The sequence below is a fragment of the Bubalus bubalis genome, chromosome 8, assembly GCF_019923935.1.
Source record: "Bubalus bubalis isolate 160015118507 breed Murrah chromosome 8, NDDB_SH_1, whole genome shotgun sequence".
Classification (NCBI taxonomy): domain Eukaryota; kingdom Metazoa; phylum Chordata; class Mammalia; order Artiodactyla; family Bovidae; genus Bubalus; species Bubalus bubalis.
The window spans coordinates 29,306,544-29,325,355 of NC_059164.1; positions in this window are offsets into that span (position 1 = coordinate 29,306,544).

The following is an 18,812-nucleotide window of genomic DNA, read 5'->3' on the forward strand; positions in this document are numbered from 1 at the left end:
TTATGGCAAAGTTAATAGTAAAATGACTGTTGTCAAAGACTGCCTAGAGTCAAATCATACTGTAAACACTATTGTTCCAAAATAAATATTTCCTGTTTATAGATTAAGCCCACATCACTGGCATTCTGCATGGGTTTTCTAGGAAAGCAGTGCCACTTTAAATACATCAAAAATTTCTATGCTAAACAAAACAGAATATCAGAAATACTGCCTTCAGATGGATTTATCCACGTATTAAATACTGTTGAAATAATAAACACTGGTATCTGAATAGAGAGGGGAAAATTAACAGATGAAGGGAACATTCTTCAATGATTTTTTTTAGATGCACTTATTTAACCAGACTAACAAACTTGTGAAGTTTAAGACAAGAAATGAAATGTGAGGGCTTCCCGGGTAGTGAATGAGTGAGGTCGCTCAGTTGTGTCCGACTCTTTGCGATCCCATGGACTGTAGTCTACCAGGCTTCTCTGTCCATGGGATTTTCCAGGCAAGAATACTGGAGTGGGTTCCCATTGCCTTTTCCAGAGGATCTTCCTGACCCAGGGATCGAACCCAGGTTTTCTGCATTGCAGGCAGACACTTTACCCTCTGAGCCACCAGGGAAGCCCCAAAGTAGTGCTAGTGGTAAAAAAAAAAAAAACAACAAAAAAAAACCTGCTTGCAGGTGACATAAGAGACACGGGTTTGATCCCTGGATTGGGAAGATCCCCTGGAGGAGGGCATGGCAACCCAGTCCAGTATTCTTGTCTGGAAGAGAACATGGACTAAAGAGCCTGGCAGGCTACAGTCCATAGGGTCTCAAAGAGTTGGGCATGACTGAAGTGACTTAGTGTGCATTATAAGATATGCAAACTAATTTGTTACAGAAGTGTTGCATAAAAATGAAAGCAGGAGGTGGGGAGACGGTTGAGAGAAGGATTACAAAGATACGGGCATGAGGAAACCCTTCAGTTCAGTTCAGTTCAGTCACTCAGTGTCTGACTCTTTGCGACCCCATGAATTGGAGCACGCCAGGCCTCCCTGTCCATAACCAACTCCAGGAGTTCACTCAGATTCACATCCATCGAGTCAGTGATGCCATCCAGCCATCTCATCCTCTGGCATCCCCTTCTCCTCCTGCCCCCAATCCCTCCCAGCATCAGAATCTTTTCCAATGAGTCAACTCTTCACATGAGGTGGCCAAAGTACTGGAGTTTCAGCTTTAGCATCATTCCTTCCAAAGAAATCCCAGGGTTGATCTCCTTCAGAATGGACTTGTTGGCTCTCCTTGCTGTCCAAGGGACTCTCAAGAGTCTTCTCCAACACTACAGTTCAAAAGCATCAATTCTTCGGGGCTCAGCCTTCTTCACAGTCCAACTCTCACATCCATACCTGACCACTGGAAAAAACATAGCTTTGACTAGACGGACCTTTGTTGGCAAAATAATGTCTCTGCTTTTGAATATGCTATCTAGATTGGTCATAACTTTCCTTCCAAGGAGTAAGCGTCTTTTAATTTCATGGCTGCAGTCACCATCTGCAGTGATTTTGGAGCCCAAAAAGATAAAGTCAGCCACTGTTTCCACTGTTTCCCCATCTATTTCCTGTGAAGTGATGGGACCAGACGCCATGATCTTAATTTTCTGAATGTTGAGCTTTAAGCCAACTTTTTCATTCTCCACTTTCACTTTCATCAAGAGGCTTTTTAGTTCCTTTTAACTTTCTGCCATAAGGGTGGTGTCATCTGCATATCTGAGGTTATTGATATTTCTCCCGGCAATCTTGATTCCAGCTTGTGCTTCTTGCAGCCCAGCGTTTCTCATGATGTACTCTGCATAGAAGTTAAAGAAGCAGGGTGACAGTATACAGCCTTGACGTACTCCTTTTCCTATTTGGAACCAGTGTGTTGTTGCATGTCCAGTTCTAACTGTTGCTTCCTGACCTGCATACAAGTTTCTCAAGAGGCAGGTCAGGTGGTCTGGTATTCCCATCTCTTTCAGAATTTTCCACAGTTTATTGTGATCCACACAGTCAAAGGCTTTGGCATAGCCAATAAAGCAGAAATAGATGTTTTTCTGGAACTCTCTTGCTTTTTCGATGATCCAGCAAATGTTGGCAATTTGATCTCTGGTTCCTCTGCCTTTTCTAAAACCAGCTTGAACATCTGGAAGTTCAAGGTTCACGTATTGCTGAAGCCTGGCTTGGAGAATTTTGAGCATTACTTTACTAGCATGTGAGATGAGTGCAATTGTGCGGTAGTTTGAGCATTCTTTGGCATTGCCTTTCTTTGGGATTGGAATGCAAACTGACCTTTTCCAGTCCTGTAGCCACTGCTGAGTTTTCCATATTTGCTGGCATATTGAGTGCAGCCCTTTCACAGCATCATCTTTCAGGATTTGAAATAGCTCAACTGGAATTCCATCACCTCCACTAGCTTTGTTCGTAGTGATGCTTTCTAAGGCCCACTTGACTTCACATTCCAGGATGTTTGGCTCTAGGTCAGTGATCACACCATCGTGATTATCTTGGTCATGAAGATCTTTTTTGTACAGTTCTTCTGTGTATTCCTGCCACCTCTTCTTAATATCTACTGCTTCTGTTAGGTCCATACCATTTCTGTCCTTTATCAAGCCCATCTTTGCATGAAATGTTCCCTTGGTATCTCTAATTTTCTTGAAGAGTTCTTTAGTCTTTCCCATTCTGTTGTTTTCCTCTATTTCTTTGCATTGATCGCTGAGGAAGGCTTTCTTATCTCTTCTTGCTATTCTTTGGAACTCTGCATTCAGATGCTTGTATCTTTCCTTTTCTCCTTTGCTTTTCACTTCTCTTCTTTTCACAGCTATTTGTAAGGCCTCCCCAGACAGCCATTTTGCTTTTTTGCATTTCTTTTCCATGGGGATGGTCTTGATCCCTGTCTCCTGTACAATGTCACGAACCTTCGTCCATAGTTCATCAGGCACTCTATCTAGCAGATCTAGTCCCTTAAATCTATTTCTTACTTCCACTGTATAATCATAAGGGATTTGATTTAGGTCATACTTGAATGGTCTAGTGGTTTTCCCTACTTTCTTCAATTTAAGTCTGAATTTGAAAATAATGAGTTCATGATCTGAGCCACAGTCAGCTCCTGGTCTTGTTTTTGTTGACTGTATAGAGCTTCTCCATCTTTGGCTGCAAACAATGTAATCAGTCTGATTTCAGTGTTGACCATCTAGTGATGTACATGTGTAGAGTCTTCGCTCGTGTTGTTGTAAGAGGGTGTTTGCTATGACCAGTGCATTTTCTTGGCAAAACTCTATCAGTCTTTGCCGTGCTTCATTCTGTATTCTAAGGCCAAATTTGCCTGTTACTCCAGGTGTTTCTTGACTTCCTACTTTTGCATTCCAGTCCCCTGTAATGAAAAGGACATCTTTTTTGGGTGTTCTAAAAGGTCTTGTAGGCCTTCATAGAACCATTCAACTTCAGCTTCTTCAGCATTACTGATTGGGGCATAGACTTGGATTACTGTGATATTGAATGGTTTGCCTTGGAAACAAATAGAGATCATTCTGTCGTTTTTGAGATTGCATCCAAGTACTGCATTTCGGACTCTTTTGTTGACCATGATGGCTACTCCATTTCTTCTGAGGGATTCCTGCCCACAGTAGTAGATGTAATGGTCATCTGAGTTAAATTCACCCATTCTAGTCCATTTGAGTTCGCTGATTCCTAGAATGTCGACATTGACTCTTGCCATCTCTTGTTTGACCACTTCCAATTTGCCTTGATTCATGGACCTGACATTCCAGGTTCCTATGCAATATTGCTCTTTACAGCATCAGATCTTGCTTCTATCACCAGTCACATACACAACTGGGTATTGTTTTTGCTTTGGCTCCATCCCTTCATTCTTTCTGGAGTTATTTCTCCACTGATCTCCAGTATCATATTGGGCACCTACTGACCTGGGGAGTTTTTCTTTCAGTAGCCTATCGTTTTGCCTTTTCATACTGTTCATGGGGTTCTCAAGGCAAGACTACTGAAGTGGTTTGCCATTCCCTTGTGGACCACATTCTGTCAGGAAACTTTTCAGGTTGATGCAAATGTTCATTATCTTGATTATGGCAATGGCTTCACAAGTATGTTCATAGGTCAAATCTTATCAAATTGTTTGCTTTAAATAATTACTGTATGTTTTTAAATTATGTATTAATAAAATTATTTTAGATTTTAAATCCCCAAAAGGTAAAGCAAATGTTAGAACAATTAAGAATGTTGCCCAGTGGTGGCAGTTGGCTCTAGTTTGGTCTAGATATAATTGCCTTCCTCATTTCATTCTTGTTTAGTACCTCTGGAATTGGGAGACTGGAAATAAGCAGAAAATTCAAGATTGCCTTATAAGAGAGATTTGGAAAATGACAGCAAAAATGAAAAGCAAACAAACAAAAACAACAACAACCAAAAACACTCTCTTTCCTTGCTTTTCAGAAAAAATAAAATGTATAAGAATTCCAAGAGTTTAGAGAGATGAGGAACAATCTATCCAATAATTTGCACATTTGTGAATTTGCTTTTTTTATCATGTAAAAGCAGATGAAACAAACATTTTTAGCTTATTAGATGGTGTACTGGGGTAAATAATAATAGTTCCTGCCTTTTAATGTTTATCATCAGCCTAAAGAGTGGCAAGCATAGGCAGAAGGAGTTCCATCTTAAAGAGGACTATAAGGAATATTGAAACCAGAGAGCCACAGGGTTTGACACACTCAGGAAGCACAGCAACAGTGGGGATCAGGCTGATTGCTCCCAGTCCTGGCAGCTGTGTCACCTTGGCATGGATTCCTCGGTAATGTGGGCACCGTATCAACTGTCTCTACACCTCATTTTTTTTCAGCCTTCTTGTATATTTCTGTGCTTAGTCGCTCAGTCATGTCCAGCTCTTTGTGACCCCGTGGACTATAGCCCATGAGGCTCCTCCTCCCATGGGGTTCTCCAGGCAAGAATACTGGAGTGGGTTGCCATTTCCTTCTCCAGAGGATCTTCCCAACCCAGGGATCAAAACCCAGGTCTCCTGCATTGCAGGCTCATTCTTTACCAGCTGAGCTACCATTTCTCGTTCATTAGTCATAGGAATATTGTACAAATCGAGAAGATGTCTCTAAGTGCTTCAGCCTTCTTAAAAAGATATAAACAAATACAAAAATAACTGTGAGGTTCTAAGAAGTCCATACTTTCCTTTTACATTTGAAAAATAATGAAAACAATCTCATTATTTAAGAGCAGATAGCAAAACATATTTGTGGTTTGGTTTCAGGTCCTCATAGAAAATGCAAATAAGGAACGTGTTATATAAACAAATAAAAATGAGCAATAGTTTTTCACCAGTTAAACCAGAGTTTAAAATACATCTCTTAATTGTTTTAACCTGGAAGAACTATATTTTGGGGACAGACTGCAAGATTCAAAAAGTGGGAAAGGTCTTCTAGGAATTATTTCTATTCGAGAAGAAGTAAGTTCAGGGTCAGATGGCCTTTCAACATGCATTGCTGAGCGCTAGTGATGATAGCTGACATTTGCGTGCATGTGTGCTAAGTCACTTCAGTCATGTCTGACTCTTTGCAACTCTGTGGACGGTAGCCCACCAGGTTCCTCTGTCCATGGGGTTATCCAGGCAAGAATACTGGAGTGGGTTGCTGTGTCCTCCTCCAGCTGACATTTACTGCAGGCCTATGTTGCACCAGGTAGTTTGTTAAATCTAATTTAATCCTTGTAACTGCACTACAAGTTAGATGCTGTTATTATCTCCGTTTTGGAAAGCAGGAATGGAAGTGTAGGTAGTTTACTGACCTGCTAAGACCACACAGCTAGTGAAGACATAGACAGCATTTAACTCCAGATCTGCCTGGTTCTGGATCCTCTGCTCTTAAACATAGAAGGCTCAGCTCCTCAACCCTATGACTTTCAACTCCAAAAGTAAAACAGTTCTGTTTTGCTATGGGCCAAGTTCCAAGTGCCTCACAAAATCTCTGTCACCTTATCTTCTATTTCCCTAGCCCTTATCTTTCCTCTCACCAAATACCATTATTTGCATGTGTATTTTGAATGTGGTAACCAGATACATTTAGAAAAAAATCTTTGTGTGGAAGGTGACAGGACACACTGTAAGTACAGTTGGCAGCGCTCTGTTCCCAACTCCCCACAAAGAACATACGAACTCTTTGTGCCTGACACTTGACACAATATGCTCCTTGGCTTTAGGAAAACATTATTTCATGTTCTTACTCTAATCAGTCTTGTCTGCCAGTCTGGAGAACTGAGAGGTTCATTGTTATATGCAGCTGTCATTTGTTCCATCTCCCAGCTCTCTCTGCCTTCAATATCTTTGTGGTATTTAGTGAAAGTAATTTTCAGTTGGAAATCTTCTGCCCTTTCAGTAAGTGCAAGTATAGCACTTCATCAATGGCCAAAGAATTCTGAGCTATCTGGGATGTATCAGGACAGTTGATAAAACCTCACGGAGCAACCTATGATAGTACATCCCATCATAAATTAAAAAAAAAAAGGCAGAAAGGGCCTTTGTCAGTGTTTATCTGAAGCGCTTTTATTCTTTGCCCTTGATTTCCTCTTCAGAAAATTGATGCGCCCTTAAATTGAAGCAAGAGGCTTGACAGGTGATGGTTAGTGTGATAACTGCTCAGATTTCATCAGCCAGTGTTTTTCTGGCGGTGCAATTGTCGGAACTTTCAGCTAGATTACCTGTCATCCACTACATCAGATAAAAGAGGCAGAGTTGAAAGATGCAGTTTTGCCACTGTACCTTATAGGAAATGAAAAGTGCAGGTGTGGTAACAGTAGCGAGAAAGAAGTACAATTATTTTCTAATCAGGCTATTTCTTTGAGAAATTTGGTGCCTAAATTTGCAACCATTGGGCAAAACCATTGCTGAATTTGCATTGTTAAATTAACAGAGAAGAAATGAAAAGAACTGTCATACTGTAGGTAGTGCTATAAGCTATCTTCTCGATCCATTTTATTTGTTCCACAAAATGAAGTAGTCATAGTTTATTTTTAGATACAATAAAAATGTTCCTATTTTGGATGCATCTCAGTATACTGATGTGGAGCCTGTATTTTGATCTGCTGTTAAGCTGTTGGAAACTGTGAAAGGAGACATTATTCTACACAAAGTTTTACGGGAAAACTTTGCAGCTAGAAAGATTGGAGGAATTGTGCCATATAGTCAGAATAATTTTGTGACAGGTTTTTTTTTTCCCAGATTTTAAAATCAACATAGGTTGATAAATCAAAATAGGAAAGATTCTGGATAAATGTATTTCTGTGAGATTATATTGTGTACTGTTTCCTGAACAGTTGATTATACAGAATGAACTAATCTCATCCCTTTAAAACTGTCACTTCTTAAGAAGAAAAACAGGTACTTGAATACAGTTGTCTCATGACAAATGGAAATTTTTTTACCTGGAAAGTAAAAGGGGCACCTTGTTTCCTGATAGGATGAGAGAGAGGTATATACTATATTCTTACCACATTAAATCTCCACTGCTAAGTCACTTTAGTCGTGTCTGACTCTGTGCGACTCCATAGACGGCAGCCCACCAGGCTCTGCTGTCCCTGGGATTCTCCAGGCAAGAACACTGGAGTGGGTTGCCATTTCCTTCTCCAATGAGTGAAAGTGAAAAGTGAAAGTGAAGTCGCTCAGTTGTGTCTGACTCTTCACAACCCCATGGACTGAAGCCCACCAGGCTCCTCCTTCCAAAAGACAAATTTTCAGAGTTGCCTACAATTATCCATGATCGTTTACTTTCCAGAGTCAAACTTAACATCCGAATCTGACATTCAGACAAGGAACAATTGTTATTTGGGACAAATTAAAGGTTTTCCATAGCACAGTCACATGGTGAGACCTTCTGTTTTCAATTTAGTTGCATGTAGTCATCAGAATAAATCTTACCAGAAAATCTTTATCCTCACATTGTGGAGCGTCTAGTTTAGTTTGTTAAATATTAATTTAATGTGGACAAGAGAGTTCCAGAAAAACATCTATTTGCTTTATTGACTATGCCAAAGCCTTTGACTGTGTGGATCACAATAAACTGGAAAATTCCAAAAGAGATGTGATTACCAGATCACCTGACCTGCCTCTTGAGAAATCTATATGCAGGTCAGGAAGCAACAGTTAGAATGGGACATGGAACAACAGACTGGTTCCAAATACGAACAAGAGTACATCAAGCAGTATTGTCACCCTGCTTATTTAACTTATATGCAGAGTACATCATGAGAAACGCTGGACTGGATGAAGCACAAGCTGGAATCAAGACTGCCAGGAGAAATATCAATAACCTCAGATATGATATGATATCATCAAAAACCTCAGACGACACCACCCTTATGGCAGAAAGTGAAGAACAATAGAACTTGATGAAAGTGAAAGAGGAGAGTGAAAAAGTTGGCTTAAAGCTCAACATTCAGAAAACAAAGATCATGGCATCTGGTCCCATCACTTCATGGGAAATAGATGGGGAAACAGTGGAAACAGTGGCTGACTTTATTTTTGGGGGGCTCCAAAATCACTGCAGATGGTGACTGCAGCCATGAAATTAAAAGACGTTTACTCCTTAGAAGAAAAGTTATGAGCAACCTAGACAGCATATTAAAAAGCAGAGACATTATTTTGCCAACAAAGTTCTGTCTAGTCAAGTGGTTATGTATGGATGTGAGAGTTGGACTATAAAGAAAGCTGAGCACTGAAGAATTGATGCTTTTGAGCTGTGGTGTTGGAGAAGACTCTTGAGAGTCCCTTGGACTGCAAGGAGATCCAACCAGTCCATCCTAAAGGAAATCAGTCCTGGGTGTTCATTGGAAGGACTGATGTTGAAGCTGAAGCTCCAGTACTTTGGCCACCTGATATGAAGAGCTGACTCATTTGAAAAGACCCTGATGCTGGGAAAGATTGAGGGCGGGAGGAAAAGAGGACGACAGAAGATGAGATGGTTGGATGGCATCACCGACTCAATGGACATGAGTTTGAGAAAACTCCAGAAGTTGGTGATGGACAGAGAGGCCTGGCGTGCTGCAGTCCATGGGGTTGCAAAGAGTCAGACATGACTGAGCGACTGAACTTAACTGAAATGAATATGCGTAGTAGATACTTTTTGCTATGTCCTTCTCTCTGTTTTATTTGGAGGTAGTTTGCTATACTAGAATGATAGAGGCAGAACTAGGGAGACCACACACCATGATGATCAAGCGTTTGAGGTTTGCTTGGAGAAGTCTAAGATAATATGCACCAAACTGGAAAAATTTGTTGACCCCAAGAAGAGTGACTGGGAAGAGGAGAGAGGCAGATAATTAACTTTTACTTTATATGTCTCTGTATCTTTGCACTCAAATAACCTTTTTAATAAAAAATTAGTAATAAAATACGTTTGAAACATTTTTTAAAAAACATATACAGTCTTATAAATAAATAGCTTAGCTTCAAATACTGGCTCCTCTATTCTCCAGCTATGCAATTTGGGACTAGTAATTTTTCTTCTTAGAGCCTCAATTTCCTCATCTACACATGGTGTTAATGATAATATGCAGATTCTAGACTTATTAGAGGATTAAATTATATAATCCACATGAAGTGCTCTGCACATTGAAACTAAACAATAAACATCAACTTTCTGGAATAAGGAGGCCTAAATATCTGTTTGATATATAAAGTGTTTCTCAAGTAAAAAAATTTTAATGTCTTTGAGCTCGCTTTTTTCTTATAAAGTGGGCTTATTAGAAGTGATGGTATCTGAGGCTCTTATTCTAACATTTCATAATTCCTTTTAAATGTAGTTGGAAGAGTGCATGCATGTTGACTCCACAGCAAAAAACTGAAGTTGATATCTTAGTCTATCATATATGTCCTCATCACAACCATTAGGTTGAATATTATGTCTGGGAATAACATTACTTTAGACAGTCACAGCCTAGATGTGACCCAGTAGGTGGTTCAGAGCTGCTTTAGATGATACTTGCCCACAAAAAAAATCTCGGCCTCAGTTAAAATAAACACCTCAGTATATATTTTTTGACCAAGATTCCTATTTTCATGTATTTGAAGTACAAAGTCTCTAACAATCTAAGAAGAAACCTGAGGATGGGGAGAAGGTGGTGTGATGGATTGGGAGACTGGGATTGACAAATATACACTACTATGTATAAAGTAGAGAACTTACGAAAACCGACCATATAGCACAGGGAACTCTACTCAATGCTCTGTGGTGACCTAAATGAGAAGGAAATCCCCAAAAGAGGGGATATATGTGTACATATAGCTGATTCACTTTGTGTACAGTAGAAACTAATACAACATTGTAAAGCAGCTATAATACATTGGCCACCTGATGAGAAGAGCCAACTCATTGGAAAAGACCCTGATGCTGGGAAAGATTGAGTGCAAGAGGAGAAGGGGGTGACAGAAGATGAGATGGTTGGATGGCATCACTGACTTGATGTACAGGAGTGTGAGCAAACTCTGGGAGATATTGAAGGACAGGGAAGCCTTGGTGTGCTGCAGTCCATGGGGTTGCAAATAGTCGGACATGACTTAGCAACTGAACAACAACAGCAAAAGCAATTATATTCCACACACACAAAAAAAGAAAAAGAAACCTAAAGTGCACTGTGCACTCTGTGAAATCTTACCTCATCTCTCCAGCCAATAAGAAAATTCTCCTTCCAAATTCAAGATCTCTAATCTTGGCTGTGAACTGGTGTGGTCATCTGTATCAACTTCTCATGACAGCTCATATAGCTATATTCACAAGGAGCTCACTATATTTAAATTAAATCATTCCTTGTGATTAACACAAGTATTAGAAAGATTTCCCTTGCACTGAGCTGAAATCAAGCTTTTCATTATTCATAGCCTTTTGTCCTTGCTTGGTCTTCCCAAAGCTGTACATAACCCTTCCTCTTCTTCTTCCATGAGATAGCCTGCCAAACATTTCAAATTTGCCTCATGTCTTCTTTATGCTTATTGTTTTCCGGGCTGACTATCCAGTATTTCACTGTCCATTGAAGGTGAAATAAGCAATACATGGTCCTCCAGCAGTCCTCAAATGTCATAATTGCAGACCTCATCATTGTCCTTTCTTCTCAATATATGCTTTGATGCACTCTTAAAATTTGTCACCCTTGGTCAAAACTCTACTTGAGAAATGCTTTGACAAGTATTAAATATAGTGGGACTGTTATATTTCCCTCCCTGAATCCTGTATTTCAATCTAAGGGGTATGTGTGTTAAGTTTGTTTTATTTTCCCATCATTCTCCAAATCTCCCTAGAAATCTAATGTTTTTAAAGAAGAAAAGTTGGTTTAGACTAACTTGATTTTAGTGAACCCATTCTAGCTCCTTTTAATCACCATTTTTAAAAAGAAGATTGTCGACAACCATCTTTAAAATGTTATAATGTATATAAAATATAATAATTATTATATTATTGATTATATATAATTATATATAAATAATATTCCCTTTAAAATATTTTCTTTCTGGAGCAATTGGATATCCATAGATTAAAAAAAATGGAACTTGATCTAATTCTCATAACTTCTTAAAAAAATTGACTCAAAATATGTCATAGACTTAAATGTAACATGTAAAACTATATAACTTTTAGAGAAAAAGACAACATAGTAAAAATTTTGAGACCAAGGACTGCTGCTGCTGCTGCTGCTAAGTCACTTCAGTCATGTCCAACTCTGTGCGACCCCATAGACAGCAGCCCACTAGGCTCTACTGTCCCTGAAATTCTCCAGGCAAGAACGCTGGAGTGGGTTGCCATTTCCTCCTCCAGTGCATGAAAGTGAAAAGTCATAGTGAAGTCACTCAGTCGTGTCTGACTCTTAGCGACCCCATGGACTGCAGCCCACCAGGCTCCTCTGTCAATGGGATTTTCCAGGCGAGAGTACTGGAGTGGGGTGCCATTGGAGACCTAGGACTAGGGTGATACAAAAGAGGAAAAATTAATCAATTGGAGCATATCAAGATTAAAAGCTTTTTTTCTGGGGAAGTTTCTATGATGAAGGTGAAAAAGCAAGCCTCAGACTGAGAGAAAACATTTGCAAACCTCACATTTGACAAAGGGCTTGTGTTTAAAATGTACAAGCTCTCAAAACTCAACAGTAAAAAAAGAAGCCAGACAGAAAATAGGCAAAAGACATGACGTGACAGTTCAAAGAAGGGGATATACAGATGGAAAATAAGCCTATGGAAAAATGGTTGACATCATTAACATTTGTAAAGTACATATTAAAACCATAATGAAATGTTACTATTCATCTATCAGAATGGCTAAAATAAAAAATAGTGATAAACTCAGAAGCTGGTTAGGATGTGAAGAAACTAGATCACTCACACTTTGCTGGTGGGAATATAAAATGATCCAGCTATACTAGAAAAACATGACAATTTATTGCAAAACTGAACAAGTACATATGAGCCAACAATTGTATTATACTTTGGGACATTTATCGTAGGGAAATGAAAACTTATAGTCATGTTAAAACCTATACATGAATATTCATAGCAGTTTTATTTCTAATAGCTAGAATCTACAAGACACTCAAATGTTCTTCAATGAGTAAATGGTTAAGGGATTGGTGGTGGATCTGTATCATGAAATACTACTTAGCAATAAAAAGGAACTATTGATACAACTTCTCTTGAAGGGTGAGGTTGCCATGTCATTATGTTTTGGCCCATGGGACAAAAATATATATACCTTTAAAGGAGCCTTTAACTTTCCATGCTGCTTGGAATGTGAATGTGGTCACTGGAGCTCAAGGTAATATCTTAGTCTACCTGGTTTGAACTATGTATAGAGGATAGGAGAACCACAAGGTAGAAAAAGCCTGGGAGTCCAGTGATTATGGAACCACCATACCAGCCTGAACTACTTACCCATGGATCTCTTTTATTTGAGAGCAAAATAAGCAATAAGTGTAAAGTCATCTTTATTTGAGGTTTTCTGTCATTGCAGATGAATCCAAACTTATCAGATCCAGATGCTAAGACAGAAGAAACAGAAAGAAGGGTGGTATGACTAGGGGATAGTAGCAAGGAGAGAGTACAAGAAGTACAAGAACATGTACAAGTACAAGAACATGTACAAATACATGAAGTACAACAGGTAGCTGAGCAGTGTAAGAGTCGAGTTTTGTTCAAGGTATGATGGAAAACCATTTTGGAAAGCCGTGTTTTGAGGACAGTGCATGATCTAATTTGCATTTTAAAAATTTACTTTTGTTTGCTGAATATGGCAAGTGGTGAAGCATGGCATCTAATTATAAGGCTACTGACATATTCTAAGCAAGGGAAACGGAGAAGTTGATAGATTTGAAATATTCTTTAGAGACAGGATTCATTAGACTTGCTGCAGGATTATGTTGTTGTTGTTGAGTTGCTCTTTCATGTCCGACTCTTTGCAACCCCATGGACTGCATCACTCCAGGCTTCCCTATCCTTCACCATCTCCTGGAGTTTGCTTAAACTCATGTCCAGTGATGCCATCCAACCGTCTTGTCCTCTGTCATCCCCTTCTCCTCCTGTCTTCAATCTTTCCCAGCATCAGGGTCTTTTCCAATGGGTTGGCTCTTCGCATCAGGTGGCCAAAGTACTGAAGTTTCAGCTTCAGCATCAGTCCTTTGAATGAATATTCAGAATTTATTTCCTTTAGGATTGAATGAGTTGATCTCCTTGCAGTCCAAGGGACTCTCAACAGTCTTCAAAAGCATCAATTCTTTGTCATTTACCCTTCTTTAAGGTCCAGCTATCACATCCATACATGACTACTGGAAAAACCATAGCTTTGACTATATGGACTTCCCTGGGCTTCCCTGATAGCTCAGCTGTTAAAGAATCTGCCTGCAATGCAGGAGACCTCAGTTCAATTCCTGGGTCAGGAAGATCCTCTGGAGAAGTGATAGACTACCCACTCCATTCTTGGGCTTCCCTGGTGGCTCAGAATGTAAGAATCCACCTGTGATGGGGGAGACCTGAGTTTGATTCCTGGGTTGGGAAGATCCCCTGGAGGAGAGTTAAGTTAGAATGTTAATAACAAAAGAATTAAATAATAGATTTGGACAGATAGATAGTGATGGGGACCTATTTGGCCTCCATGCAGAGTTGTCAAGTTGGCAGTCAGACATCTGAGGCCAGAGTTCAGGGAGAGGTCACACAGAGATTAGAAAGGATTGGCACATGGCTGGACCTACTCATATTGGGACCATGTATAGTTAGAAGGAAGAAGGAATCCTAGAGCACAGGCTTACGTAAGAGCAAAACAGAGGGTCCCCATAGGGAGGCAAGAGGGGGTGATCAGGGAAGTCTTCCCTCAAAAAGACCTATGATGAAAGATTAAGGGTGAATGGGGATGTCAGGCAAATTGGAATAGGGTGATAATGAAAGTATTTCAGCTGCAGAGAATAACATGTTGAAGAGCACAAAAGCATTCAAGGGACTGAAAGAAGTCGTTAGTGATGGAACAGAGTAACGGTGGAGGAGGTAGGGTTGGAAGTTGGGGTGAAGGTGGCTGTTGAGGTCAAAGACAGACAGATGAGCAAGAGTCAGATTTTGGAGCAGATAGTAAGGAATTTGAGCCTCATCCTTAGAGTACTATGTGTGCTTAGATGCTCAGTCGTGTCCATCTCTTTGTGACCCCATGGACTGTAGCCCACCAGGCTACTCTGTCCTTGGAGATTCTCCAGGCAAGAATACTGGAGTGGGTTGCCATGCCCTCCTCCAGGGGATCTTCCTAACTGAGGGATTGAACCCAGGTCTCCTGCATCGCCGATGGATTCTTTACCATCTGAGCCACTGGGGAAACCCAAGAATACTGGAGTGGATAGCTTGTCCCTTCTCCAGGGTGTCTTCCTGACCTAGGAATTGAACCAGAGTCTCCTGCATTGCAGGCAGATTCTTTACCAGCTGAGCTACCAGGGAGACCCAAAGTGAAAGTGTTAGTTGCTCAGTCATGTCTGACTCGGCATGGACTGGCTCTGACTGTGACCCACCAGGCTCCTCTATCCCTGGGATTCTCCAGGCAAGAATACTGGAGTGGGTAGCCATTCCCTTCTCCAGGGGATCTTCCTGACCCAGGGATCAAACCCACGTCTCTTACATCTCACATAATTATCCTCTCCCAACTTTTAAATCGGAGAAGGCAATGGCACCCCACTCCAGTACTTTTGCCTATAAAATCCCATGGATGGAAGAGCCTGGTAGGCTGCATTCCATGAGGTCGCTAGAGTCGGACACGACTGAGCGACTTCACTTTCACTTTTCACTTTCATGCATTGGAGAAGGAAATGGCAACCCACTTCAGTGTTCTTGCCTGGAGAATCCCAGGGACGGGGAAGCCTGGTGGGCTGCCGTCTATGGGGTCGCACAGAGTCAGACACGACTGAAGCAACTTAGCAGCAGCAGCAGCAGCAGCAGCAACTTTTAAATTATAGGAACATTTCTGTTCTTAATTTCTTGGAAGTGTTATAGGTTCTCTGGGTCTTAAAAGTCAAGGTTTCTGGGCAGAGAATGGCACGATGAGCGTTCCATGCAGGGTGAATAGCATGTTGAAATACTTGGATGTAACTGGGATACTCCATTGGTGAAAAGCTTGCTGTGGAAGGGTGAGTACAGTTGACCCTTGAAGAATCGGGGGTGAGCTGGTTAATCCATGTGTAACTTTTATTTGGCCCTTCATATTATCAGTTCTTCCACATCAATAAATTTGGCTAAATACTGGGCTTCCCAGGTGGCACAGTGGTAAAAGAACCCGCCTACCAATGCAGGAGAAACAAGGGACATAGTTTCAATCCATGAGTTGGGAAGATCCTCTGGAGTAGAAAGGACAACCTGCTGTAGTATTCTTGCCAGGAAAATCCCACGGATAGAGGAGACTGGCGAGCTGCAGTCCATGGGGTCGCAAAGAGTTGGACACAACTGAGCACATGCACGTACATGTACACACACATTGAAAAATACTATTTCAAATCAATGTTATTTAAGGGTCAACTGTAGTTCTGAATGACTAAAGTGAAAGTGAAAGTAAAGTCGCTCAGTCGTGTCCGACTCTTTGCGACCCCATGGACCGTAGCCTACCAGGCTCCTCTGTCCATGGGATTTTCCAAGCAATAGTACTGGAGTGGATTGCCATTTCCTTCTACAGGGGATCTTCCCGACCCAGGGATTGAACCCCGGTCTCCTGCATTGTAGACAGACACTTTACCATCTGAGCCAACGACTAAATCATGGACAATTAGAGAAAAAGCATGAAAACTCTCTCTAGCTAAATACAAAGTAGTTGTAGAGATCAATAAAACAAAGTCTAAAGACCCCCCCATAGTATAAGAAGCTTATTTGCCAAAGAATGGTGACTTATTCTCTCAAGTCATTGAGAGAAAAGGTGTATTAGTCAGTAAGTAATGCTGGGACAATGGTAAGGCCATCTGAAAAATGTTCAATTTAATCCTTTCTTCATATCATACTCTAAGATTATCAAAAGTTTCAAAGATAATCAAAAGTTTTTTTGATTTTGAAATCAAAATTTCAAAGATTTAAAAAATGAAGCCATAATAATAGAGAGAACAGCATGAAAAATCCCTTTACAACTTTGGAACGGAAAGGGCCTTTTTAATTATGACTAAAGCCTCTGATGCTGGGAGGGATTGGGGGCAAGAGGAGAAGGGGACGACAGAGGATGAGATGGCTGGATGGCATCACTGACTCGATGGACGTGAGTGTCAGTGAACTCCGGGAGTTGGTGATGGACAAGGAGGCCTGGCGTGCTCCGATTCATGGGGTCGCAAAGAGTCAGACACAACTGAGCGACTGATCTGATCTGATCTGAAAGCCTTTACACTATAGTTAAAATTTGGATACATTTTTAGAAAATAACTGTTAAACTTCTGAATGTAAACAAAGCAAAAATAATAAACAAATCCAGAGAAAAACAACAAAACAGAAAAGTAATTTCACGTCAATGAAATAGCTAATTGCCCTAATGTGTACAGACACTCTACAAATGGTTTAAAACTGTTTTTTTTTTTAAAAAGAGAGAGTTGAATAGCATTTTATAGAAAAGGAATAGCCCTTGAACATGAAAAAAATGCACAACCTCACTCAATATAAAAGTAAATTAAAATCACACCAGTTCAGTTCAATCATTCAGTCGTGTCCGACTCTTTGCGACCCCATGAATTGCAGCACACCAGGCCTCCCTGTCCATCACCAACTCCCGGAGTTCACTCAGACTCACGTCCATCGAGTCAGTGATGCCATCCAGCCATCTTATCCTCTGTCGTCCCCTTCTTCTCCTGCCCCCAATCCCTCCCAGCTTCAGAGTCTTCTCCAACAAGTCAACTCTTCGTATGAGGTGGCCAAAGTACTGGAGTTTCAGCTTTAGCATCATTCCTTCCAAAGAAATCTCAGGGCTGATCTCCTTCAGAATGGACTGGTTGGATCTCCTTGCAGTCCAAGGGATGCTCAAGTTCACCAAAGTTCAAAAGCATCAATTCTTCAGCACTCAGCTTTCTTCACAGTCCAACTCTCACATCCATACATGACCACAGGAAAAACCATAGCCTTGACTAGACGGACTTTTGTTGGCAAAGTAATGTCTCTGCTTTTGAATATGCTATCTAGGTTGGTCATAACTTTCCTTCCAAAGAGTAAGAGTCTTTTAATTTCATGGCTGCAGTCACCATCAGCAGTGATTTTGGAGCCCAAAAAGATAAAGTCTGACACTGTTTCCACTGTTTCCCCATCTATTTCCCATGAAGTGATGGGACCAGATGCCATGATGTTCGTTTCCTGAATGTTGAGCTTTAAGCCAACTTTTTCACTCTCCACTTTCACTTTCATCAAGAGGCTTTTGAGTTCCTCTTCACTTTCTGCCATAAGGGTGGTGTCATCTGCATATCTGAGGTTATTGATACTTCTCCCGGCAATCTTGATTCCAGCTTGTGTTTCTTCCAGCCCAGTGTTTCTCATGATGTACTCTGCATAGAAGTTAAAGAAGCAGGGTGACAATATACAGCCTTGACGTACTCCTTTTCCTATTTGGAACCAGTCTGTTGTCCCATGTCCAGTTCTAACTGTTGCTTCCTGACCTGCATACAGATTTCTCAAGAGGCAGGTCAGGTGATCTGGTATTCCCATCTCTTTCAGAATTTTCCACAGTTTATTGTGATCCACACAGTCAAAGGCTTTGTCATAGTCAATAAAGCAGAAATAGATGTTTTTCTGGAACTCTCTTGCTTTTTCCGTGATCCAGAGGATGTTGGCAATTTGATCTCTGGTTCCTCTGCCTTTTCTAAAACCAGCTTGAACATCAGGAAGTTCAAGGTTCACGTATTGCTGAAGCCTGGCTCAGAGAATTTTGAGCATTACTTTACTAGCATGTGAGATGATCACAATTTATCAGAGTATGTAATCAAAATTCCAAACCTCCAAAATGCAGAAATTTATTAACATTTTGTTTTCAAGCCTGTGGGGAAATGGGTAGTTTTACATATTGCTGATAGCGGTATGAAGTGATGCATCATCTGTGAAAAAAGTTTGGCACTATCTTTCAAAATAATAAATCATATGTACTTTGACCTAGCTATCCACCTTCTGGGAATTTTTCCTATAGATAAACTTACACATATATAAAGTCACATATATTCAAGATTATGTCCTGCAACATTGTTTTTCGTAGCAAAAGACTGACTCAATTAAAATGTTCACCAGTAGGGGACTGGTTAAATTAATCATGGTATATCTATGCCTTGGAATAATATGCAATGAA